The sequence below is a fragment of the Sus scrofa genome, chromosome 5 (genome assembly GCF_054392235.1).
Source record: "Sus scrofa isolate SSC_HxYL_T2T_F1_AM1 chromosome 5, Sscrofa_HxYL_maternal_Yorkshire_Landrace_v2.0, whole genome shotgun sequence".
NCBI lineage: Eukaryota > Metazoa > Chordata > Mammalia > Artiodactyla > Suidae > Sus > Sus scrofa.
This window is the reverse complement of record NC_139387.1, coordinates 82,460,830-82,487,766: the sequence shown is the minus strand read 5'-3', so window position 1 is coordinate 82,487,766 and position 26,937 is coordinate 82,460,830. Positions and strand designations below refer to the sequence as shown.

Here is a 26,937-nt window from a genome sequence, read left to right as displayed (position 1 = left end):
TTTTATATGTTCTCCTTCCCTAGGAGGGGGATTAGAAGCTTTCTGTCCAGCCCAAAATAGCTCTTCCCTTTTGTCATTAGCTTTTGCTTTTAATAATGGCCCATTGTCCTTTGTCTAAGCTTAGGAACCTCAGTCCTCTATTGCTTTAGCTTAATATTTTCCCCCTAAGGATTTTACTCTCAGTTCCTAAAGCAAATAAACTTATGTCACACCCACACTCACTAGTCTTCCAGAAGTATGTAGTCAAGTCTGGATTCCAGAGGGACATAAAGACTTCTACGGCAAACTGGGCCTCCCTGCTTATAAGGATAATAGCCTAGCCATAAAGTATTGAGAGTCACATGTATATTCTACACTTTAGGATTTTTTTTTTTTTGTCTTTTTAGGGCTGCACCCGTGGGCATATGGAGTTCCCAGACTAGGGGTCAAATCTATAGCCACAGCAACGCCAGATCCAAGTCTCGTCTATGACCTACACAACAGGTCATGGCAATGCCATGATGCACTGATGGAGGCCAGGCATCAAACCTGTGTCCTCATGGATGCTAGTCAGATTTGTTTCCACTGAGCCATGACGGGAATGCCCAGGACATTTTTTTTTTTTTTTTAAATAGGCATGCAACTAGTTGTCTGAGAAAGTTTATTTCTCTTTGCCTGGAAATGGAATGGAGCAGAATCTGTGACTCAATCAGTGGACTATAAACTGAATTTCCACTAAAACTGTGGTATTTCACCCCTCAAGTCATGTTCCTTGAAGGAAAAACATCACATCTGGAAGAAGCAGCTATGTGTGTCAGTCAATGTTCTAGCCGCTGAGTGGAACAGTGAATAAAATGACAAAATTCTGGCCCTTATGGAGCTGAACAAATAAGGTAAATCCAGATTGTGATTTTTACATGTAAGAACTTGTTTTAGTCATCTCAGGCATAACAAAACACCATAGGCTGGATAGCTTCAACAAGAGCAATTCGTTTCCTCACAGTTCTGGAGGCTGGAAGTTGCCAGCATGGTCAGGTTCTAGTGAGAGCTCTCTCCCAGTTTGCAGGTGGCTGCTTTTGTGCTATGGCCTCACATGTGGGGAGAGAGAGAACAAACTCTCTGGTGTCTCTTCTTAATAAGAGCACGAATCTAATCATGAGGTCCCCACCCTCATGACCTCACCTAAACCTAACTACCTTCCAAAGGCCATGTCTCCAAATACCATCGCACTGGAGACTAGGGGTTCAACATACAGATTTTAGGGACACACAATTTCCCATAGTAGAGCTGAGAAAATGACAACCCTGTGAGATGCTCAAGTAGAAATTATTCCAGACATAGAAATAGCAAATGCCAAAGCCCTGAATGTCTAAAGAGGACAGGGGGCAGATGTGATCGGAGATAAAGGAGGAAGAGTTGATACTGGCTTGGACTAGGACAGTGGTTCTGGAGAGAGAAGAATTAGATGGGTCAGAAATGCAGAACCATCAGGATTTATGAATTAGATGTGGAAGATGAGGAGGAGGAGGAATCAAGGTGAGTCCTGAGCCTTGGATGTACCATTAACCCAGAAAGGGAGAGTTCTGAGCTTATGAAGAGGGAGAGCAAAAGCAACTCTTCATAAAATCAGAAATTGGTAAACAGTTGACCCGAATGATCTCAGAAAGATTCCCATCAAACTATGGGTGAAAATTCTGAAATATAGTAAACATCTCTTCGAAATAATCCAAATAATATCCAAAATAATTCCCAGAGACTTCAAGTCTGGTAAAATGGAAACCAAAAAATCGAATTGATCAAAATTGGGTCATGGATCATGAATTCACACAATCCATTTTGATTCGCCTTCCCCCTATTTATTTCACTTTTATGATATCTATACATATGAGAAACAGATTATTTCTGTTTTAAAAAAACAGGAATAATCAAAATAACTAATATTTACATAGTGCTTACTTCAGTCTACTTTTCAGGTGCTTCACATATTATTAATTAAGTTAACTAGTGCAATTAGTTGATCCTTACAACAGTGCGCTCATTAGGCGCTTACAGAGGGTGGAATTGAGGCACAGTTTGCTGAAATGAACATCATAATGTGTCACAGCTAGTGAGTGAGCAGAGCCAGAATTAAACACAGGAATCTGAAACCAGAGCCCACCCACTACAGTGTCTCATTCATGATTAAGAAGGCTAATGAGATTGGGGCAATTAATATGTTAAGTACATGGATTTGCAGAACTAATGATTTTAGAAAAAACATTTGTAAAGATGCTTTTGTGTACCATGTAGACCCCAATAAAGTACAACTTCCAAGTATTTTAAGGTGCTTGTAACACAATAAGGACCTTTTCAGGTCAATCCAATGAGCTGGTCATGAGATAAACGGAGTCTGCCTTGTGGAGCTGGAATACTGGCCATCATTGTCCTCTAGAAATTGTTTGATCTATTCCACTAACTCTGAGCTGTTAAATTAATGTCAATCAATAACACTTACCTGTTTGTGCAAGCTGTCAACACATCTATTGCTATAAATATTGCAACCTGACAAATTGAAAGCAAAAAAATAATTTATTTCTTCAGTGCAGAATTATTTATTGACTTACCACTATGTACGAGCCACTGTACTAAGCATTGGGTTCTCTCACAGTTTTAACTGCTCTTCACACAAGACTTAGTTTCCTGATTTGGGTATAGAGAAAGAGAATGATTGAATTTTTAATATGACAATTTTAAAACCCAAGGTTGCTTTATATCCAATTCATTTTTTTCTGCATCATGATACTGCTTTCTTCTAATGAGTAATACACCAGTGCCCCTAAAGTGGTCCAACTGTCTTCAGTGATTTTTTTGAAATAATATGTTTTCAAAGATGTCATATATTTGCAGAGAAGGAGGCACTATTAATAGTTAGTGTGCTAGTCTAGCATTGCACTTAATGACAGAATGACCTGAGATGACATTTGGAACACAAATTTCACATGTTTCATATAATGATAACTTGCTTTGTGTTCTGAGTGGTGCTCACTAATTAGTTCTGCATGTTGTCAAAACATTTCCAACATCTCATTTTTATAGCATAATAGCCTTAGCCTGCCTCTTACTGGACAGATACCTCTGCTAGTTTTCCTGCACAGGTTGTATGGAATGAGAAAAATCAAGAGCCCCCTCCCCCGCCTCTTTCTTTTTAGGGCTGCATCTGCAGCATATGGAAGTTCCCAGGCCAGGGGTTGAATTGGAGCTGCAGCTGCTGGCCTACACAATAGCCACGGCAACACCAGATCCGAGCCACATCTGTGACCTATGCTGCAGCTTGTGGTAATGCAGGATCCTTCACCCACTGAGTGAGACTGAAACTGACAGCACTAATGGCCTGAACCTAGTCAGCACACAGGCTGGGACTTGAATGCACGTGCCAGGACTCAAACCCAGCCTAAACCCTGATTGGGACTTGAACCCATGGTTTTAAATTAGAATCACTCACCCAGTGACTGGACTCACAGAGGCTCAGGTTCTTTTTTTTTTTTTTTTTTTTTTTTTTTTGTCTTTTTGCCTTTTCTAGGGCTGCTCCCATGGCATATGGAAGTTCCCAGGCTAGGGGTCTAATCGGAGCTGTAGCCACTGGCCTACGCCAGAGCCACAGCAACGCGGGATCCAAGCCTCATCTGCAACCTACACCACAGCTCACAGCAATGCCAGATCCTTAACCCACTGAGCAAGGCCAGGGATCGAACCCACAACCTCATGGTTCTGGTCGGATTCGTTAACCACTGCGCCACGACAGGAACTTCCGAGGTTCAGGTTCTTTATGCCTCCACGAAAAAGGAATTCAGTGAGAGACAAAGTGATAGACAAGAATTAGATTTATTAGGATAGGATGCCTGTGAAAAATGCAAATGGACAGGCAAGGAGGCTCTGCCCTGAGGATCCGGTGGGCTACAGTGTTATCATCCAAGAGGAGTGGGGGTCGGAAAAGACCGCCTCCTCCTTTCTGGGAGTAGTAGCTTCTCCTTAGTATCCGGGGAAGGCATGTATTCAAATCAGCAGAAGGACTGAACTCAACTCCTGCCCTTGGTCTGAATCTGAACACAGGCCTCATCCCATCCCCCACCCAACCACCTGAGGCAATTCTCACATCCCCACTGGTCAGGCAAACCTGCCTTGTTCTGATGGCTGTTTTGAGCAATTTATTAATTTACAGTGACTTCCCAACATCCCCTAGATTTCCCTCTCTATCTAGGATCCTTTATTAGGACTTCTACAACCACCTGTGCCTACTCCATCCCTATCAAGACCAGGGATCGAAGTGCATCCTCATGGATACTAGCAGGGTTCTTAACCCAATGAGCCACAATGGGAACTTCCATCAGCCTATTTTTAACTTCAGTGAGAGGAATAAGCCCAGGAAGAGTTTCAGTTAAGCTTTGTATCCTCCTGATAGAGAAATACATGTTTTTTGGGTTGTTGTTTGTTTGTTTTTTCCTATTTAGATGTATCATTTACAAGCAGCAATTGACAGTTTTGCAGAACTAATGTTAGATCTTGTGGTTCTTTAAGATCTTACTTAGGGTGCTATGAGTGTATCTATAATCACCCTTCTCTGCCAAGTTCAATTCCATAGAGCTTTTTATCCTTGAATGTGTTCAATAAATGTTAAGACTGGCTAAGTAACTGGAAGAAAGCTATTAATCACTTGCGAAGCTAGGTGGTAGTGATTGAGTAAAGAGAAATCTGAACATTTTTCACAGGTCAAAATGTGCAAGGTTAGTGTGATTGTGTTTTTGATTTTAAATGCCTGTCAAATGAAGTATGAATTTTAACCTACTTAATTTTGCTGATTGTTAGAGAAAGGAATAATGGAGAGTTGATTCAGTCAGAACTGGAAGCCATTTGTGCACTTGAGCATAATTAATTCGTACATACATTCTGGTGAGTATATGGCTATTACTACTTTTAAACTAAAGGCAGAACATACCAGTGGAAAATTAGTTTGGAGCAAGAACTTCATACTTTTTATTCTGCTTATCATGCCAGGATGCCTGTTTATTAAAAATCATAACTCCTACACAAAAATTGTAATAGTAGTCCTGATTTAAAATGTCATTAAAATGAACATGGCTGGAAGTAAGTAGATTTGAGAAGAACCAGACTTTAGTTCTTTGTGTCACTACTCACTCTTACCTCTCCAAAAAGACCATCATCTATGTTCCATTTCTGCCTTTTTCTCATCTGAAATTTCCAGAGCTGTTGTAGGAGAAAATGTCCCGATAAAAAGGCAGAAAGGAGAGACCCCAGCGGCCACAATGACTAAGCAACGTCCAGCAACGGCCCCAACCACCCCTCCCCACACATCTGCTTCTGTAAACTTGTTTCCGCATCTATTACTTTGCCAGATCTCACTCTGGTCCGCCAAGCACGGACCCGGAAGAACGAGCCCATAAAAGCCTTGCGAAGCCCCTCTTCCGGGCTCAGACGCCAGCGTAATACACCTGAGTTCTCCACCTGGCCGAGCGCTCGCTTGGGTAGAAGAGCTGATCCGCTGCAGCCACAGAGCTGCTGGAGCTGGCAACTACCGCCACAGGGCTGTCGCCAGAGCTGATACGCTGCGTCGCAGGGCTGCTGGGCAGCTGCCGTAACATTTCTGGAGGCCTCAGTGAGATTTCAATTGTTCTGGCCCCTTGAGCCACCCAAATGGAGGCAAGGCCGCCCAGTAGCCGGGGAGCCTCGAACCCAACGAGGCAGCGCACCACCCAACGGTATCCCAGGTCCTCCTTCATGAGCGGCACTCCTGACTCCCAGGTGACCGAACCCCGACTGGACTCAGTGGAGAGACGGACCAACTCACCAGGAAGGCGTCTGGACAAGGTAAGGCCCCAGGCCAACCCCAGTCAGGTCCTGCCCCAGCGGGCAGAAGAGGGGGCTGCTCACCCCCTGAGGGTGCCTCCTGATCAGAAGCAGAGGAGCCTCTTGCTCGGGTGGAGCAACGGGCAGGTGTAGGTGATTGAAAGTTGGGCTTGATGGAGCTGCTAGTTAGGGACTCCCAGGGAGTGGGAGGCAATGTGATAACCTCTGAGTGTGTGTGAGGGTGAATGAGCGGCCTGATTCGCTTGCGCTTCAGGTTCGAGTTTGTGGCTCCACGGTCTTCGTGGCTACGGAGTCCGAGTGGGTCCCAACCTGCAGTTCCGTGGTGACCTCATATGGCTTATGGCTGTAGCGGACTCTGAGGGTTCTCTTCCCTCCCTGCGAGTCCAATCCAAGTTCGGGGCTTATACGAACCAGCCCATTGCTAAGAGGCACCTAAACTCCCGAGAGGGGGGCGGTCAGGCGGACATCTGAATGGCCACCTTCTGAGAAGGGGGCACCCTCCCTTGTTTTGTCTGCGACACCGGCACAGGGCGGCCACACGGGGTGGGACCTAACCCAGAAGCTCATGAGCCAGAGACCCCTGTGCTCCCACCATTTGGGCCATAAATTCCTCTGAGGAGATAATCTAACTTGACCTTGCCCCCAGGCCTCCAGGAACTCCCATCCCAGATTCTAAACCAGACATGGGACTGCCCATTTTGTTAGTTCATGGAGGCCCAGGATCTGAGTCAGGGAGGCAAGCCTGTCATCAGGGTATAGGGAGGATTGGGTACGAGGTCCCCTGTCCTTTGCCCAAAACATCAGAATGTGTCTGAGAGTGTCTCCCCGAGAACCGGGGCCTAGATGGATCAGAAACACTTGCAACAAAGCAGGTGCTCTCCCCGGTCATAGAGCGAGCTGAGTGGGAGCTGTCTTGCTTTCAGGAGTGGCGGAGGCAAAGCTACTGGGGATACTGCCCATGAGGTCAGAGAAGGTCTCATAATATCAGGCCATAGATGAGATCCACAGAAAGACACTGTGGGTTCGCCCAAGTCCAAACCCATGGTCCTAGACTGTGTGATCAAAGATTTCAAAAAGGGATTTTCTGAAGATTATGGTGTAAAACTAACCTGACCTTTCATCATTTCCTTTGCTATTACCTCGAATGGAGCTGTGGGGGCAAAGGAAACAGACCTCTAGATGTTAAGACCACCCCGAGTTGTTACCATGCCTGTGGGGGAAAAGGAGTTCATAACTAGTATCCATCCAACTCGGGCCAAGTGTTAGCCTCAGAGCCTGGGCATAGTCAGTTCTGCTTTTTGCAATTTACATTTACCCTGGTTGGAGGAATCGATGGCTGGTTCATCCAATTTACCTGTTAACTGTGGCTTAGAAACTAGAGGGCATGTCAAAGCAAGCATCCTAGGATTTGAAAACTAAGGGCAGGGGCTGTATGCCTGGGTTTTCTTCATCTCTGTCCAGAGACAGGCAATGGGCAGGGATGACGGGACGGGAGGCTATGCTGGAAAAGAGTGGTTAATTCTAGTCAGCCTGAGGACGGATGGGACATTTGACCACTGGTGTCTAGCGGCTCCATCTAAGAGAGGGGATGCCCTCACATAACCAAGAAGGGACAATAGGTGCTGGATGCTGGTCTTTTCTTTTTTGGATGGGAGCCACCTCCTCGAGCCTGGTGCATGGCTCAATAGCAACTCCTCTGACATGTGCCTTGAAGAACTGGAAAAAGTTTGACCCGGAGACTCTGAAAAAGAAAAATTTAATTTTCTTTTGCACAAAATCCTGGCCACTACGTAATCTGTCAGATGGAGAGTGATGGCCATCTGAAGGCTCTCCAGCTTACAATACTATTCTCCAATGAGGCCTATTTGATAGACGAGAAGGGGAATGGTCAGAGGTGCCTTGTGTCAGATCCTCTTTACGATGAGGGAAGACACTACACCGAGGAAGGCTTGTGGACTTTCTCAGTACATTATGCCAACTCCCTCAGGACCTAGGTGCCCACCATATCCTGGCCCAACTGGGTCAGACCCTCCAGAAGTTAATCAGCCTTCTCCAATACCACCCAAGGCTCCTCCTCTTCCCCCTCCAGTGCCAAAGTTATATCCCTCTCGACTTCCTGTACAAGAAGTGGCAAACAGAGAATGGGGACCGATACAGGTTCATACATACATCTATTTCACTTCAGGACTGAAGGCAAATAAAACCAGATTTGGGAAAACTGGCTGATGACCCAGATATATTGAGGTCTTTCAGGGTCTCATGCAGTCCTTTGAGTTAGCCTGGAAGGATGTCATGTTATTACAAAAACAGACATTGACTATAAGTAAAAAAAAAAAAAAAAAAAAAAAAAAAAAAAAAAACATAAAGTCTTCGAAACTGCTCAAAGCTGGGGAAGATAATGGAATGATGCTATAAATGCCAGAGGCAGATTAGAAGAGGAAGGAACAAGATTCCCCACAGGGTGTCAGGCAGTCCCTATGAGCGATCCCAGTTGGCCTGCTGATGAGGGAGATAACCACAGTTGGCATAGAAATCATTTTATTACTTGTATAGTTGAGGGATTAAAAGCCTCATGAGTAAAGCCCGTTAAAAACTATCGGAGGTTTACTAGGGGAACAAGAGGGTCCATCAGCTTTCTTAGAAAGACTCAGAAAGGCATTGAGAAAACATACACCAAGGAACCCAGAAACAATGGAGGGCTGGATAATTCTTAAGGATAAATTCATAGCTCAGTCAGTGCCAGATATATGGAGAAAGGTCCAAAAATTGGCTTTTGGCCCTGATCAGGACCTGGAGCCCCTCCTCGGAGTAGCAACTCAAATATGTTATAGTCGGGGCCAGGAAGAATGAAAGGAGAACAAGAGGAGAGACAGAGAAAAGGCTGAGGCTCTAGTTACAGGGCTACAGGGAGTTAACCTGGGAGCTTCCAAGGTGAGAGGACTAGGGCAGAGACCTATGCCCGGAGCCTGTTTCCTTTGCGGAAAAGAGGGACCCTTTAAATGGGAATGCCCCAAGCCTCAGACCAAGCACCTAGGCTGTGCCCCATCTGTTGGGGAGATCACTGGAAGAGGGACTGTCCCTGAAGACAAAGGTCTCTGGGGTTGACCCCTCAGGCCCAGGATCAAGACTGACGGGACATTTCCATAATGGCTCCTGTCCTTATCACCACTCAGGAGCCCTGGGTGACTCTAAATGTAGGAAGACAGCCTATTGACTTCCTCCTGGACACGGAAGCCACTTTTCAGTCCTCCTCTCCAATCCTGGGCCCCTCCCTCATGAATCTGCCACATTCATATTTCTGGCAAGCCAGTTACAAAATTTTTTTACCCAACCTTTGAGTTGTGACTGGGAATCCGTTTTCTTCTCTCATGCCTTTCTGATTGTTCCAGAGAGTCCAACTCCTCTTTTAGAAAGAGATATTATGTAAGAGGTTAAAGTCTCAATTCACGTGGCAATGGAGGATTTCCTGTCATGGCACAGCAGAAAGAAATCTGACTAGGAACCATGAGGTTGTGGGTTTGATCCCTGGCTTTGCTCAGTGGGTTGGGGATCCAGGCTGAGGTGAGCTGTGGTATAGATTGCAGATTCAGCCTCTTGCCAGGGAACCTCTGTATGCTGTGGGTGCAGCCCTAAAAAAAAATAAAAATAAAAATAAAATAAAAGGCATATGTCAATGAGCCTAATCAAGGTTTATGGTTGCCTTTGATGGAAGTATATATTGATGCAAAAGTCTGGGCCATAGGAGGAAAGATAGGAAGAGCAAAGAATGCTCAACTGGTGGAAATAAGTCTTAAAAATCAGAATTTATTTCTTTGCCAAAAGCAGTATCCTCTGAGACCCAACGCATGACAGGGACTTATCCCAATTATAGGAAATATAAGAGAACAGAGATTATTAATTGAATGTATCAGCCCTTGTAACACTCCTATATTGGGAGCACAAAACTTAACAGGGATTGGTGCCTAGTACAAGACCTTCATCTAATATATGAGACAGTGGTCCCATTACATCCAGTGGTGCCCAGTCCCTACACTCTTCTTTCACAAATTTCAGAAACAGCAGCGTGGGTTACTATATTAGATTTAGGAGTTCCCGTCGTGGCGCAGTGGTTGACGAGTCCGACTAGGAACCATGAGGTTGCGGGTTCGGTCCCTGCCCTTGCTCAGTGGGTTAATGATCTGGTGTTGCCGTGAGCTGTGGTGTAGGTTGCAGACACGGCTCAGATCCCGCGTTGCTGTGGCTCTGGCATAGGCCGGTGGCTACAGCTCCGATTAGCCTGGGAACCTCCATATGCCGTGGGAGCAGCCCAAGAAATAGCAAAAAGACAAAAAAAAAAAAAAAAAAAAAAAAAAGATTTAAAAGATGACTTTTCCTGCATTTCCTTGACTAAGGCTTTGCATATATAAATTCTCAAAATATGGAAGGTAACTAACTGGCCAGAATTAATTTTAGGTTCAAGTAAACTGGGAAATATTCAGTATTAAACTTATATCTTAAATTAGAATTGAAGTTTGCTGATCTAATTAATACATACATGTCGTTACAAAATGTCAACATTAGGTATAATATCTTATCGTACCTAGGTTTAACAGAAGTCAAATGAGACACTGAGACATCAGTTACTAAATAGAAACTAAAGGTATTTTGAATGATTAATCAATATGATCAGTGCCACCCTGAGATGGTCCCTATGAGAAAAACATGTGTTTTTAGAAATTATAAAGGACAGTCCATGGTTGCTTGAGAAAAGTAGAATGTGTGTGTTTTCAGTATAGAAGGAATGAAGAATGGAATTGCATTTTATTAAGGCAAAAGAAAGATAGTCTGTCTTTAGCTGATTGTTCTGGTTGGAAAATAAGGGACAGACTAATGTGGATACAGAAAGTGATACAAGGTGTGGAAAGTGGACACTGAGAAGAGAATTTTGTGCATGGTGGGGACTGTTTAGAATATATTTGAATAAGTTAACTTTAAAAGTAAGGTGGTGCCATAAATCATACTCCTCACAAGGACATAAGGTAGCTTTCAATGTCATGCTGACCAAGGAAACAGCATACAAATGCTTCATAACCAGCCAGAGAAATCAGAAAAACCATACAAGTTACCTGGGCTATTATAAAATCTAAATGTTGTATTCCTGATTGTTCACAGAATGTGTCTAATTCCCTGCTAGATCTTCAACAGTAGATTCATGAGCGGTCCTATCCAGCTCCAGCTTTTGGAGCTGCCCTGTGGAACCAGCTGACCTCCTCCTCCTGGTGAAAATATTTCTTCACCATATTCATTGTGATCTTGATCCTTTTATTGTATTTCTTGCTTCATTACATCCTGATTAAAAGCTATCAACCGTCAAATGTTGATAGAAGAGGTACCCAAAGCAAAGTATCAAAGCCCACTTGACCGTCCCATGAGTGGAGACCTAACTGCTTTCCCTAAAGATGCCCCTTTTCAGCAGGAAGAAGCAGAGCTGTCGTCACCCCTTTTCCCTGCAGTTAGAGTCTCCAACTTAGGTGGGGGGGGGGAATTGAGGCAGAATATTAACTCAGGTAGTCAGTGTAGAAACAGGGGCTTTGATACATTCTTTGATGTGGCTCTTGATTAACATTTGTAAATTAAGGGTTGCATAGCAACCCCAACTGCTTCTTCAGGGCTCAGACCCCAGACAGCGATCTCCTCTGAGCCCGCTGGCGTAATACACCTGAGTTCTCCACCTCTTCGAGTGCTCGCTTGGTTTCTCGCCAGGTGAAAGAGCTGATCCGCTGCAGCCACAGAGCTTCTGGAGCTGGTAACTACCACCACAGGGCTGTCGCCAGAGCTGATACGCTGCGGGGCAAAGCTGCTGGGCAGCCGCCGTAACACTGTATCACTTTAGTCACATCTCCGCCAGTTCCTGCTAACCCTCTTTGTCCAGGAGTAATTTCATAAAATTCTACTAATCCTCATTTACAGAGTGGTTTGCATCTTATAAAGAATTTTTTTTCATCCCTTCATGCAGTTCCTTAGAGTAAGATCCGCTTAACTCCAGAGGCAAATGTGATCAAACCGAGGCTCACGACCATTGAGTGCCATCGCCCACAGCCATGGGCTAGTAACCAGCAGCAAGGGAAGGAAACATGGTTACCATATCATAAGTCTGGACTATTTCTGCATGTGTGGATCTGAACCAGTTGTATCTGAAGTGTCTAGGTACTTGTTATAAATGCTGATTGCTGGGCTCCATCTCAGAATGACTGATTCAGAATCTCTTGCAACAGTGCCCATAAATCTCATTTTAAATAAGTACTATTGCTCCCGAAGGTTAGGTTGTTGTCTCGTCGCAGAAGGAATTCAGAAATGAGACAGAAATTGAGAGAGAAAAGCTTGGGTTTATTTAAGTGAGAAATACACTTCTTAAGGAGAGGCGGGCAGAGAGGCAAGCAGCTAGCTGCCCTGCGTTTTTTGGCACACTGGTTATATGTGGAATCCAACTGTATGGGTGGGATATTCACTGAGAAGGTGGGATTTGGGTGTCATATTCTTTAATTTTCATCCCAGCTTAACCTTCCCAAAGGAAGGATGGATTTTTGTCCTCATTTGGTTTTATCAGAAGTGTCATGGTGTGGGTGAATGATGGGTACTTCTTATCTGCATAGCTAATTTTATTGTAATGAGGGCATAATGAACGACAGGTTACATTCTGACACTGGAGATTCCAGCCCTTTTCCACCTTTCTTTGTCTACCCCAGGATACTTATCACCCCAAAAGCTGTGGTTTCCTATCAGTCTGGAGGTTCTGGCTTTTCTTTGTCCACCCATGGACCCTGAAGTTTGCATGATGTGTGATTTCCTGCCGTTTGGCCCCATACCACCCTTCTCTGCTCATGCCTAACTATATGCCTGCTGTAACACTATAAGTAATTCCAATGCAGACTCACTTTAAGAATCCCTATACCCTACTATGATGTCATTGAGAAAATCATCTATGTCAGCTTTTGAATGATTTTACTATGGTTTGTTTGCTTGTTTTGTTTGCTCTGACACATTTCATCCTCAGAACAAAACTGGTTGTTGCACAGAACAGGTATTAATTTTCCCCCCCTCTCCTCCCCCACCCCAATGTCTTTTAAGAGAGAGAAATTGAGACAAAGGGGCAAGCGATTTGCCCAAAGTCACACAGCCAGTCCCAGATTTAAAAGCATTTTTGCAATTTAAATATAAAGTGCCATTACCAGAAATCATTTGAGTAAGGCTGCCTTTTAATGTGAATCTGTGTTAGATGTGCTGTGGAGGAAAATACTTATGTTTCAGCAATGCTCATTTCTGTGGTGTAGTCTGTGCCAAAGTAGACATTGAAAATGGAGTGTAGATTTTAAAATTAGAAGTAATGAGCAAATCTTGACAGAAAAGGCAATACTGCCCTTTGAGAACTATCTTCTATTCTAAGTTCGAATTGATTGTACTATTTGTTTAGGTCTCCAAAGGTCTAATTAGAGCAACCGGAGGTTATAAATTCAAAGCCTCTGTGATAGGTCAACGGGGGTGTACCCTTTGGCTGTGACTGTTGGATTGAATGATAGTCCTACTAGTACGGAAGACAGAATCATTGCCTAATGATCTTCTCTGACTTCGGAGTCCTTTTTGAGCATGTTTCCATGTGTGACCCCGAGGCTTAAGGAAATTGGCTTGGCATTCACCTAGGATGGTCTATTTTTTTATTTATTTATTTTTGCAGTAAAAATTTGGGTGGAGATGACATGGCCAATTGCCATTGAAAAAGCTGAACTAAGGATCCAAGAGCAGAAAGATTGTGGATGTTTCTTATTAAATTGATTAGTAACTCATTCTTCTGTCATTTCTTCCTCCTCTATCCCCTCAAAGTTATGTCCTTTCCCTGCAAGGTTCAAGTCCTTGTTCCAGTCTGGGGTAACTCTGAAGGTTTCTTCCAGCTCCAAAGCATTCTGTAGGATTGGATGAGGTTTTTGCTGCAACTTCATCACAGTTTAATCTCTTCCTCTGCCTCATGCCACTTCTCTCACCCGTGCGTTCCCCACAGACCTCCTGCATGCAAATCTCAGGGTCTATTCTCAGAGAACTAATCCTACAACAGGGCCTTTGAGGACAATGAATGATTACTTTTCCCAAAGTCTAGTAAGAGGTCCGAAGACATCCATGCTGAATATATTTAAAGGAGACAGAACTAGTCTGTGACCACAGATTCTTATCAAACATTCCAGTCTACCTGAAGCCAGCCCTAAATGGAGAATAGTGGAACTTTCTCTTCTCTTCCCTGTGGACCACCCTTGCCTTTTCCTCCAAGCAGAAGTAGGGGTCTCGGAAGAGCTTTCAGTTGAAGTTGGGGCTGCCCACATAGAGAGACATTTTATTCTCTAATTGTAAATGACCAGAACTGCAGAGTCATTGGCCTTGACAAAAAACTTGGGGACCAAGAGGACACGATCAGAGAGTTACTGGGAGAACTGAACAAATCATCTTCTGAAGTTGGGGACATATGTTAGTGTGCTGTTAGGAGAAGCTCAAGAAAGGCAGTGGCACTGAAGCCCTGATCATTGCTAATTTTCTTTTTTGTTATGCAAGTGCCTGACTTGAGCTTTGATTGCCCAGGCTTCCATTTCAAAGGGACAACCTCTTCAAAGAAAACCATCTCAAACAAACACAGTGGCAACCATCCGGTTAGACAAAGAACCAGGCTGCTTCCCCAACTGAGGTTCTTTTGTTTCAGAGATCATTGCTGATTTGGATAACTTACCTTTGGGGCCACATTTACAAGTTCTCTTTCTTTCTTTTCTTTTTTTTTTTTTTTTTTCTGCAGCATATGGAGGTTCCCAGGCTAGGGGTGAATAGGAGCTGTAGTTGCCAGCCTACACAACAGTCACAGCAACGCGGGATCTGAGCCTTGTCTGCGACCTACACCACAGCTCACGGCAACGCCGGATCGTTAACCCACTGAGCAAGGACAGGGACCGAACCCGCAACCTCATGGTTCCTAGTCGGACTCGTTAACCACTAAGCCACGACGGGAACTCCATACAGGTTCTCTTTCTAAGCTTTAAATTCCTCTTTTATGGGGTTTTTTGTCTCTCCCCCCCCCCTTTTTATGGCAGCACTTGTGGCATGTAGAAATTTTGGGGCTGGGGTAGAATCAGAGCTGCAGCTGCTGACCTATACCACAGCTAGGGCAACACCAGAACTGAGCTGCATTTGTGATCTGCCCTAGCTTTCGACAATGCTGGATCCTTAACCCACAGACACCAGGGATCAAACCAGAATCCTCCTAGGGGATACTTACTCTATCAGGTTTCTAATCCACTGAGCCACAACGGGAACTCCACTGTTCTTCTGTTTTAAATTCACCATTAAAGAGTGAGTCCTCAAATCCTAGGCCCCCACCCTCAAGCCCAATAAAAGCAGAACCCCAGGCCTGCTACTACCTCCCTGTGTGGGCTCAGGTGTGTTACAATTTCCAAGTTCTGTGAGTAACAGCTTTTATTTTTTTCAATGTTTCTGATGGTTGGGTTACAGCAGGCAGATAGCTAGGTGTGAGCAGAGAAAGGGAGGCACAGGGCCAGGTGACAGAAAACCATGCATCTTATAAACTTCCGGGGTCTATGGGCTGACAAGGAAAAGCAGGAACCTCCAGATGGAGAGGAAATCACACATTGATTTTTCTTTTTTTTAGGGATGTTCTTTTGGACATATGGAAGTTCCCAGGCTATAGGTCAAATTAGAGCTGCAGCTGCAGCCTACACCACAGCCACAGCCACACAAGACCCAAGCCTTGTCTGCAACCTATGCCACTGCTTGCAGCAATGCTAAATTCTTAACCCACTGAGAAAGGCCTGGGATTGAACCTACATCCTTGTGGATACTAGTCTTCTTCTTTACCTGCTGAGCCATAATGGGAACTCCAGAAAATCACACATTTTGAGTGATGAGTGTCCTGGAAGCAGACAAAGAAAGGTGGGAAAATGTGGGAATCTCCAGTGTCTGAATGTAAGATTCATTACACCCTCATTACAATAAAATTAGCCTTGCAGCTAGGAAGATACCATCATGCACCAATGCTGTGACACTTTCCATCAAGGCTAAATAAGGACAAAAATCCCTACTTCCCCTTGGAAAGGTGAAATGGAATGAAAATCAGGAAATACAACCCCCTAACCTCTCCTTTCCAGTGAATATTCTGCTCCTTCATTTGTATGACCCTTGTACCTTGTGTGCCAAAGAAACGCAGGGCAGCTGTGCATCTGCCTGCCCACTCCCCTCTAGGGGTGTATTTCTTACTTAAATAAATTCTCACTTTATTTTCCCCATTTCCCGGTCTCATTTCTGAATTGTATGCATAAAGACAAGAACTTTTCACAGGGAGGAGTTGTTACAGAAGGGCATCTGGCAGTCAAAATAAGAACCATGAGTATTGGTCCAGTCACGACATTGGTTGTTGATAGGCTGAGACCAGCACAAAACAGGAAGTTAGAATAGCCTTGTGGAGTTCCCGTCGTGGCGCAGTGGTTAACGAATCCGACTAGGAACCATGAGGTTGCGGGTTCGGTCCCTGCCCTTGCTCATTGGGTTAACGATCCGGCATTGCCGTGAGCTGTGGTGTAGGTTGCAGACGCGGCTCGGATCCCGCGTTGCTGTGGCTCTGGCGTAGGCCGGTGGCTACAGCTCCGATACAACTCCTAGCCTGGGAACCTCCATATGCTGTGGGAGCGGCCCAAGAAATAGCAACAACAACAACAAAAGACAAAAAAAAAAAAAAAAAAAAAAAAAAAAAGAATAGCCTGTGTTTGCAGAGAGAAAAGAGAAGTATCAGAGGTCCCAGTAGCAAGGAGGCACGAGTTTCCATATTCCAGACAGAAGCTGTGCTAGAGTCGTCCTGATGTGACTTCAGTAGGGAAAGGCCAAGGGATATAAGTCAAAGTGCTGCAGGAAGGGGGGGCCCCTTCCAGGTCCTGAGAATGGGCTCTTGCCTAACACTCAGAAATGAATTGTTTGAGGAGACACACGAGATGACAAAGCAAAAGACTTTACTGGGAAGGGCTCCTGGGCTGAGAGCAGCAGGATGAAGGAACCCAGGAGGACTGCTCTGCCATGTGGCTTGAAGCCTCCGGTTTTATGAGAATGGGGCTAGTTTCTGGATTGGTCCTTGGCCAATCATCTTGTTCCTTCAGCCTGTACTTGGTCTGGCTCAGGGTCCTTCTTGGTGGCATGTGCACCTCTCAGCCCAGAGGGATTCCAGCACCAAGGATCCTGGGTGGCTGATTGTCTCCTCCTTCCTGTTGGGACCCCCCCCAAATCCTCTCAGTTAGTCTTCAGGGCAGCACCATGTTTCTCATTAAGGCCTCCTGTTGTGAGACAACTGATGCAAGCAGCTATTATTGTGGCTGGCCAAGGCGGGCAGTTTTGGTCAATGGTGTTCCAACAAAAGGACAGGACTGAGGGAGCGTTAATGGGGCCATCTGGCAAGTGCACTTCCGTGTCAGCCTCTGAGTTCTGCATCAAGGGTGCTTGGACTGGACACGTGCAGGAGGTCTCCTGTGGGATCTTCACTGATGATCATCTCTTCCAACTGAGCTCGATATTCCCAGTGGGAACCATTCTGCTTAAATACAAAACTAACCTTTGTGTTGTCTGCCAGTCTGATATCATTTTCCAGGTACAGCCTCTTTCCCATCCTCTCAGACGACTATGTCACAACCTATCCTCTCTCTTCAGAAGCCTACCACCTGGAGTTCCCGTCGTGGCGCAGTGGTTAACAAATCTGACTAGGAGCCATGAGGTTGCAGGTTCGATCCCTGACCTTGCTCAGTGGGTTAAGGATCCGGTGTTGCCGTGAGCTGTGGTGTAGGTTGCAGACGCAGCTCGGATCCCGCATTGCTGTGGCTCTGGTGTTGGTGGGCGGCTACAGCTTCGATTAGACTCCTAGCCTGGGAACCTCCATATGCTGGGGGAGCAGCCCTGGAAAAGGCAAAAAGACAAAAAAAAAAGAAAGAGATCTACCACCTTTCATCTCCTCTTACTTGATGATGTTTCCTCTTTCATGGAAAAAAAAAAGGTAAACCAATGAGACCTTCCACAAGCTCACACCATACCTACCTTCTTCACTGGATCTAAACCCATGTCCTCTGCCTCCCAGAGTTCCTGTGGGTTTGAGGTCACTCTCTCCACCTGGGCTCTGAATACTTCAGTCTCTCACCCCTTTGGGAACTTCACCTAGCAATTATCCCTTATTTTCTCTCTCCATGAAATCATGACTATGGACATACAGCTTAAAGTCATAATTCCCATCATAATAATTCTCAGGACCCTAATTTCCCTTCCAGCTATGTTTCACTTTTCTTGTCTCCCTTGTACCAGAGCTTTCCTGAAGAACCATAGAAACTCAATGTTTCCCTTTCTTCTTTCTCATTCTTTCTAAAACCCACTTTAATCAGGCTTTTATAACTCACCATTCCAACAAAATTGTTCTTGTCAAGGTCACCCATGGCCCCTACCTTGCTAAATCCCATGACCATTCTTGGTCTCCATCTTACGTCACCAATTGGCAGATTTGACACACTGGTCACTCTTTTCTTCAGAAACTCTCATGATTTGGCTTCTGGAACACTACCTTCTTGATTCTCATACCTCATTGGCCACTTACACTCAGTCATCCTGCTGATTTCACACAATCTCCTGACTTCTGAATTTCAGAGTATGCCCAGGCTCAGTGTTAGGTCCTTTCTCTGCCCTCACTTGGCGACCTTATCTTATCTCATGGAATAAAGTATCATTAATACTCTCACTGCTTCAAAATTTATATCTCAACCTTGGCCCGTTCTCCTGAATTATAGACTCATATAATAATTCCCTCACTAGGATCAAATCCTTGGAGTTATCCTTGACCTCTCTCTTACTCTGATATGATAAATTTAATTTGTCATAAAAGCCCTTTCAGCTTTATTTGAAAAGCATATCAAAAACTCAAATATTTCTTGTCACCCCTCCATAGCTATCTTAGTCCAAATCACCATGATTCCTTGAATGTACTTCAATCACCTCCTGTTTTCCTCAACTCAACATTCACTCCTCTAGATTCAAGTGGAGGATGTCTTTAAAACATCCTCCAGTGGAGTTCTTGTCATGGCTCGGTGGAAATGAATCTGACTAGCACCCACGAGGATGCAGGTTCAATACCTGGCTCTCTCAGTGCATTAAGAATCCAGCATTGCCATGTGCTGTGGTGTAGGTCAAAGATGTGGCTTGGATCCCACGATGCTGTGGCTGTGGCAGGCCATTGGCTACAGCTCCAATTTGACCGCTAGCCTGGGAACCTCCATATGCTGTATGTGCAGCCATTAAAAGACAATAAATAAATAAATAAATAAATAAATAAATAAATAAATAAAATATCCTCCAAGACTCTAACACGCTTTCTCTTCAAGAGTGATCTGTGGGCCAGCAAGCGTTGCATCACCTGTGAGCTTGTTAGAAATGCAGAATCTCAGGCCGTTACCCTTGACCCACTGCATCAGAAGTTAAAGATTTCCTGAGATCTTCAGGTGGTTTGTATTGCAGCCAAGGAGAGCATGGTCTTATGAGTTGTGACCCTCCCCTACATTCCCCATCAATTTCCAAATTTCTTATCATGCTGCCTCTGGATCCTGCCACTGCCTTCTTCCTTCCTCATTTCTGTTCTCTGAATACACCCACCATGCTCCATCTTCAAGGTCTTTGCATTTTCTTCTGTATGAAATATGCTTCCTTTGGTTATCTGTAGTGTTCTTCATTCATGGTTCTGCTCAGATGTCACCATCTCAGAGCTCTCTGCTGACTACCTTATCTAGCTGACCCACCCAATCCCCCATGGCTACAATCTCTTTCCCTCTTTCCCAACTATATATTGCACAGCTGATCTATTACAAATTTCTTTGGTTTTCTTATGTCTCTCCATGTTAGAATGTAAGAGTCATGAAAGCAGGAACTTTATATTGTCTACCATGAGAGTGTCTGGTTCCAGCAGGCCATCAATAAAATATTTGCTGAATTAATGAATAAATGCAACATGCACCCCAGCCATACCTGATTCTTTGCCATCCCGTGTACAAGCTCTATCGGCGCTCTTTCCTTTATCTTCTTCTATTGAAATGCTATCCAGACCCTAAACTTCCACTCAAACGCTGTGTCTTCCATGAAAACTTTTCTAACTTTTCCAGGTGAAAATAATTTGTCTTTCCTCCTTTTTATTGCTATTGTAGCATCTATCTCATCCTGCCTCATCCTTGCTATATTCAAATGATCCATCATCTTTTTATCAACCTTATTGAGTTACAAAATTTACATATAATGGAATAGACACATTGAGTTTATAGTTTGAGGACTTTGACAAATGTATGTATGCCCTGTCCAACCACTAACTCAATCAAGATATAGACTGTTTCCATCACCACAGAGATTTTGCCATACATTTTGCAGCCAGTCCTGTGGTCCCACTGATTCTTGCATCAGGAACTGATTAATCATATTCGTATCGTTAGAGCTTATTTTACCAGGTCTAAGGCTAGAATAAATCACATAGGACAAACTCTTTAGAATTTGGTTGATTTCACTCAGCATAGTGTTTGAAATTCATTCATGTTGTTTTGCATGTCAGCAGTTTCTCCTTTTTTGTTGCTGACTAGTATTCCATCATATAGATATACTACAATTTGTTTATCCCTTCACTCATCGGCAGACTGTTGGGTCACTTCCAGTTTGGGATGTTTTGAATACAGCTCCAGTGAACATTTCTGTTGATGTCTTTTGTTGGACATAAGCTTTTATTTATTCTGTACAAATACTTCAGTGTATTAGAGGTAGATTTTATGGTAAGCACTATTTATCTGTATAAAAATTGATACCATGTTTTATAAAGTGGTGGTGTAATTTATACTCCCATCAGCAATGTGTGAGAGTTTATTTTGCATTTCCCTGATGACAAAAGATGATGAGCTTCTTTTCAGGGTCTTGACATTGCTAATCTTTTTTTTGGAAAATATCTATTCAGGTCTTTTGCTCATTTTAAAAATTGACTTGTTTGTCTTCTTATTGTTGAGTTGTAAGTGTCCTTTGTATATTATTTATATTTATATCAACTTATTTTTATATGTGTTTATATATTTGGGATACAAATCATTTGTTAGAAATTATAAATATTTTCCCCTATTGTTGCTTGCCTTTTCATTTTCTTAAAATCATATTTTATTATTTATTTGTTTATTTATTTATCTATCTATCTGTCTATTTGGCCTGCCCACAGCATGCAGAAGTTCCTGGGCCAGAAAATGAACCAGTGCCACAGCAGCAACAACATTGAATCCTTAACCCCTTTAAGCCACCAGGGAACTCATTAAAAATCACACATTAAAAAGCAGAAGATTAGGAGTTCCCGTCGTGGCTCAGTGGTTAATGAATCTGACAAGGAACCATGAGGTTGTGGATTCGATCCCTACCCTTGCTCAGTGGGTTAAGGATCCAGTGTTGTCATGAGCTGTGGTGTAGGTTACAGACGCGGCTCGGATCCCGCGTTGCTGTGGCTCTGGCGTAGGCCGGTGGCTACAGCTCCGATTGGACCCCTAGCCTGGGAACCTCCATATGCCGTGGGAGTGGCCCTAGAAAAGGCAAAAAGACAAAAAAAAAAAAAAAAAAAAAAAAAAAAAAAAGCAGGAGATTAAATATCCTTTTTTCTTTGTTAGTACTTTTTATGGTCTACAAAAATCTTTGCATACCCCAGTGTCACCATCTTAAAGTCAAGAATTATTTCTGATTCAAGGCATTGTTTGCAAGTATTCAGTAGTGATATTTACCTGAATGTTGAATTCAAGAGTAATAGAGCTGGAAGAGAATGGATCTAAATGCAGATAATTGTCATCCCAGCTGTTTAGTTGATGATTAAACATGCAGGTGGTTAGCTAATATGTGACACCATTAAAATGGGGTTGCATCTATCATAACGTCCCCACTAACTCTGATCTTAGCAGTTATCCTTTTGTTGGGTCCAAAGAAGCATGGACTCAGTCACAGAGCCACAAGCAACAGGAACCACACCCATTTTAAACAATAAATGGATTTATAGAAAGGATATTGAGCACCTCATAAGGTCTGGGGGCAATGGCAAAAGCAGTTTTTGAAAAGAGGCAGGAACACAAAGGGTTCTGGAAGCTGAAAGGCTGGAAGATTCAACCTCTGCTAGTGCAATAGCTCTGCGGCCATCATCTCTGTTGAGTACCTATAGCAAACACCTCTGCTTCTATGGTCCGCCAGCCGGAGGGAACTTTAACTTTCCCTTAAGTTCTGCATTTTTTGTTCACAACTCAATATTATGGACAGAAGTATCAAATTCACTGAGCATGTTTTGTGGGTCAAAATTCACCAATCTAGATGCTGGGGATATACTCATGAACAAACTATATAAAAGCATTCTCCCTTATGAAGCTTATGGTGTTGAAGAAAGTGCAGATAATAACAATAAACATGATAAATGAGCAAAATATAAAAGGTCATGATGTGCCTCTTATTGGTGCCTCTTTCTGGAAGTAAGTAGAAGGTATATCTTCTATTTTGTTTTTGTCTTCTTGGGTTTGTTTCTTTGGCCATGCCTGCCACACGCAGATGCTCCCAGGCCAGGGATCGAATCCATGCTGCAGTGGTGACAATGTTGGATCCCCAACCCACTAGGCCACCAGGGAGCTCCTCTATCTCCTATTTTGGTTCTATAATAATCAAAATGAGCACTTCATCACATATATGCAAATGGGAGGGAATGAGACATTGGGGAGGCATGGATGTATGCCTATTATTTCATGTTTACCCAATAACATTTATTGACCACTTTGTTTCAGCTCCTATATAAGTCAGTTTCACATATATTATTATTTCATTTTATTCTCATGACAATCCTGTAATCCCTAAATTACTATCTACCAATTCTTGAGATAAGGCAACTGGGAGTTCAGAGTGGTTGTTTAGCTTATTTGAGCTTGGACAATAGGATTCATTCCAACGTTCTTCACCATGCCATTCTTCTAGTTACCAGGGAGATTTGGCTACTGGAACCTCAAATGATGGGAAGTTTATTGTGTGTTCAACTACTTTTGCATGGTTCCCATTCCCCACCCTTACACATGATAAATTCCACAAATGAGCCTTAACGATTTTACCTATGGCCCTCACCAATATTTCAAAATAATAACTGGCCCCTACTACAGTTCAAGGCTGATTATTTTCACTTCTGGGGATAAGAAATCAGAGGAAGAGAAGCAATTATTGCATCTTGCACTGAGTGATGAAGTGCTTCTCATCCGTATCAAGTCATATCACAAACTACATAAAACTGCATAAAAAATTACCAGCAAGTAGGAAAGTGTTTCCACTGACCTCAAAAGCACTCAGAGAGTCACTGATCTGGGGGGGGGGGGGTCACAAGAAGGACCATTATCATTGCTTGTTTTCTTTCATTAAGTGTTTACACTTGGCATTCTATTTGGCAGTAAGCTCAAGGTTATGCTGTCAGTGCAAGATCATTAGCTTTACAATTTTTCAAAAAGCGTTTACCTTAGCAAATGTTCATCCCAACCTCAGTGAACATGTTTATGTCCAGGTGTAAATCCTGTTGCTGGAAGAGCTGCTTGCTAATTACACTGGCTGCTGTTCTTTATTTCTCTATGCATGATTTGGGCAGCAGAAATTCATCAGAAACCTTTTCTTCCTGAACGGTATTAGCTGAAGATTTTAGCATAAGCTTGCGTTGTTGTGCCTTTGTAAGCAATTTCCTCCTGCCAGCTAGCCAGGTCAAGGTCTAAGGAGCTGTGCCTCTTTCACCCCTGCATCATCAGGGCAGCTAGAAAAAGTGATAAACGTCTAGTTATTTTTGGTTAAAGTGGTATCCGTTTGATGTCAGAAAATGTTCAAGCTGGTAAATATCTCTTCCTTGTTTTTTCTCCCTCTGAATGTTCTTTGAAAGGAAGGGGATATGATCTAAGAGGGAAGATAAGAGGAATTGGCAGATGTAAATGAGACTTTGAAAAGCTGGTACTGTGTTCAGATCTTGAGCTACGAGCATGACACTGTCCCTACCTTCAAAAAACCCCCAAGCTCCAAAACCCTCAGTCTAGGGACCAGAAGACCATGTAAGAAATAGTTGCAAAATATTGCAATATATACTTATTACAGGGATTGGCTCTGGTGATTAAGGTCAAAAAGTACAACCATGTGCTGTCTGTAAGCTGGGGAACCAGGAAAGCTGGTGTATGAGGCAGTAGAATAAGGGATTAGATAAGACTTGGGAATATGTTGGAGTGGCTTCAATGTGGAGTATGTTAGAAAGCATGGCAAGATGAGGGGGAAGGAAAGTTAAAAAGTGTTCCCAGAGTTCCAGGAATAAGAGAGAAGGTCTGAACACAGGCACACTTAACAAAGATGTATTTGAAGAAACGTACCGGATAGACGGACTAAGTCTGTGGGCTGATTGGATGGCTGACGTCAGGGAAAGCAAATAATCTAGAACAACTTCTTCATTCATGACTTGAGCATCTGAGTTAACTGAAGGGCCAGCTGTCAAATAGGAAATGGATGCAAACTGTTCTAAAGGCATTTTGGCAGGTCAGAAGATGTCAGCTTATGTGGTAAGTATGGCAGCCACTGGAGAAGCAGAGGTAGGTGAGGTCTACACCCTCCCCTCCCCACAACCTTGCACTAGATGGTGTGCCACTGTGAAAGCCAGTCTTAGGCAAAATTCCACTAAGAGCCCAGACATGACTAACCAAGCGGCACAAGAACAGTTCCACATTCTGCACCAGCCACCTGACGGGAACCTTGCAGCAAAGACCCAGGAGAAGTGATTCCAGAACTTTCTGAAGGAAAGGGCAGCCAACCTTCTAGTCTGATATGTTGCAAAGTGCTGTGTGGAGTGGGGGGGATGTCACACTTCCTCCCATTTGTGTGCAATTGGCATGTTAGCCTCAGGCTTTTGCTGGGTTCTTATTCCACGTTTGTGCAAGGGTAGTGAAGACTTGTAGAACATTACAAGTCAGTCATTTTTCTTGAATACACTCTTATCTTTAATCATTATTTTTTTAAGGGTTCTAATATCACTTAGGATGATTACATACACATTCTGGGGTCTTCAATTTTGATAATGATAATTCAAATGTTCAGGAACAACACTTGGAGCTTGATTTCTGATGGTACCCCCTCTGGGGAATAGACCAAAATTAACTTGTATAACTGTTCAAAACTTAAGCACACTTCACACTGCTAATGAAGTAAAATTTTAACCTAAAATTTTAAAGTAAATTATCAATACAATAGGAAGTTCTGTGGGAAAGTTTTAGACACACTAAATATATAATACCTTTGGTATTCAAGTGTATATATTTGGTAGGTATTTACGTATCTAAATCTAAAGTTTTGGAGAGAGGTCTTGGAATTGTAGAATTAGGCATCATCAATGCATCAACACAAAGAGTACAGATGTAAAAGGGGAGCCTAATGAACTGGCCTGAGTATACACATGTAAGTTAACATTTTGTTTGCATAAGCAACACAGAGTAGATTGCTTGATTTCCATTCCTCATGGATAGTAAATCAGACTGGCCGCACTAATGGCTTATATTAACTTATTAATCCTCAAATAACCCTGTGAGGTAGGTGTTATTATTCTACTTACTGTAGGTGAGGGTACCAAGGCACACATAGGTTAACTAACTTGTTTAACAGCACATAACTTAAGAAAAAAAAGCAATATGATGCCTCTGCCTTTGCCACTAAAGTGAAAATTTTTATTCCTTTTAGCAACAGAAACAAGACAGGTGATTTTACTAGGTGAGGGAAACAGGAATTTTTCTTCTATTTCTTTATTTCTGAAACAGGAAATCATGTTACTCTCTCTAAAAACTATTGAAATACGCTATTTGTTCCTGGAAGGTCCCGCCCTGCCTCAAAGCTTAATGAAGCTTCTTAATTAAACAAGTGGTCCTTGGGAAGAAGCATTTCTAAGTGGCAGATTGAAGGAGAGGGCGGACACCAACAGTAACCTGAGGCGGGACTCAGGAAAGGTTGATGTCCCTTTTCTCTGTGAGGGAAGGGAATTAATTGCTTGGCTCATCAATAAGTTCGGGCACGTGTGAGGAGCAATATTTGCATAACGCACACCAGACCTTCCTTACTGATGGCTTCTCGCTGGAGGGCTGTGTGTCCTCTTCTCTCTGCCACACAGGATCTGGAACTGAATTTACAGGTCTCCAGGGCCCACCAGGTAGAGAGGAATAGCCCACACCAGCTGCAGCACCGGGTCACAGCCATGAAGTCTTTGTGTGGCCACTGAGTGCAAATCCCAGAGGTGTTTCCACTGGAAACAGACCAGGGCTGCTAAGCCAGTGTAGCCCCTTTTCTCTTTACGGTGGTCTCACTGGCTGGGACCCCTCCAGGAGCTGTGCTGTGCCTGGGATGGTGGGTTTGCCATCTCACACTCAGAAGTCTAAATTATAAGACTTTTTTCTCATTTTTTTTCCCCCAGATGATTTTACCAATCTGCGTAGAGGCAGAGGCTGTGGAATATAGGGTTACAGACACAGACCACCAGGGTTCAGATCCCAGGCCCACCCTTGCTGTCTGTGACACTTGGGGACATCACATCATCCCCCCATGCTTTAATTTCCTCACCTGTAAAATGGAGGTTTTAATACTATCAACTTGCTACCTATTGAGAAGAGCTTAATAGTCCTGTGATAGAAAGTAGTGTTTAGTGATGGTTGCTATTATAAGTGTTAGCTGCTCTTATAATTTTCGGATCCAGTCAGAAAGCAGAACTGAGAAGAATGGGCTAAGGCATCCATCATATAACTTCACCTTGTGACTCACCTGGCTGTAATACACTAGGAGTTAATATATCACAGACATCCCACGACTATTTGGTAAATAGGACAACTCTATTGCAGCATGTGTCGTATATGTGTATTTTTCTATTCGAAGCATTTTGTTTAAGACATATAAGACAGACTTTTTGGACATGACTCCCGGGGTGGCTGTGTTTGGAGACACTGGCCTCTCTGAAAAGAGTAAGGGACATCCTAAGGGGGG

The 26,937-nt window shown here is 43.4% G+C and overlaps 1 protein-coding gene across 2 annotated transcripts in view; it reads right to left on the bottom strand.

Annotated features, from left to right (window-relative positions):
• Window positions 1-26,937, bottom strand: part of TMEM117 (transmembrane protein 117) — a 567,603-nt gene that overhangs the window by 28,617 nt on the left and 512,049 nt on the right. The window contains exon 9 of one of the 2 annotated variants that reach the window (XR_014804025.1): window positions 4,966-7,582. The exons of the other annotated variant lie outside the window; for it this stretch is intronic. The gene's annotated coding sequence lies outside the window, so the exon portion shown is untranslated. Of the gene's footprint in view, window positions 1-4,965; window positions 7,583-26,937 lie in introns of those variants that run through there. 2 annotated transcript variants of the gene reach the window in all.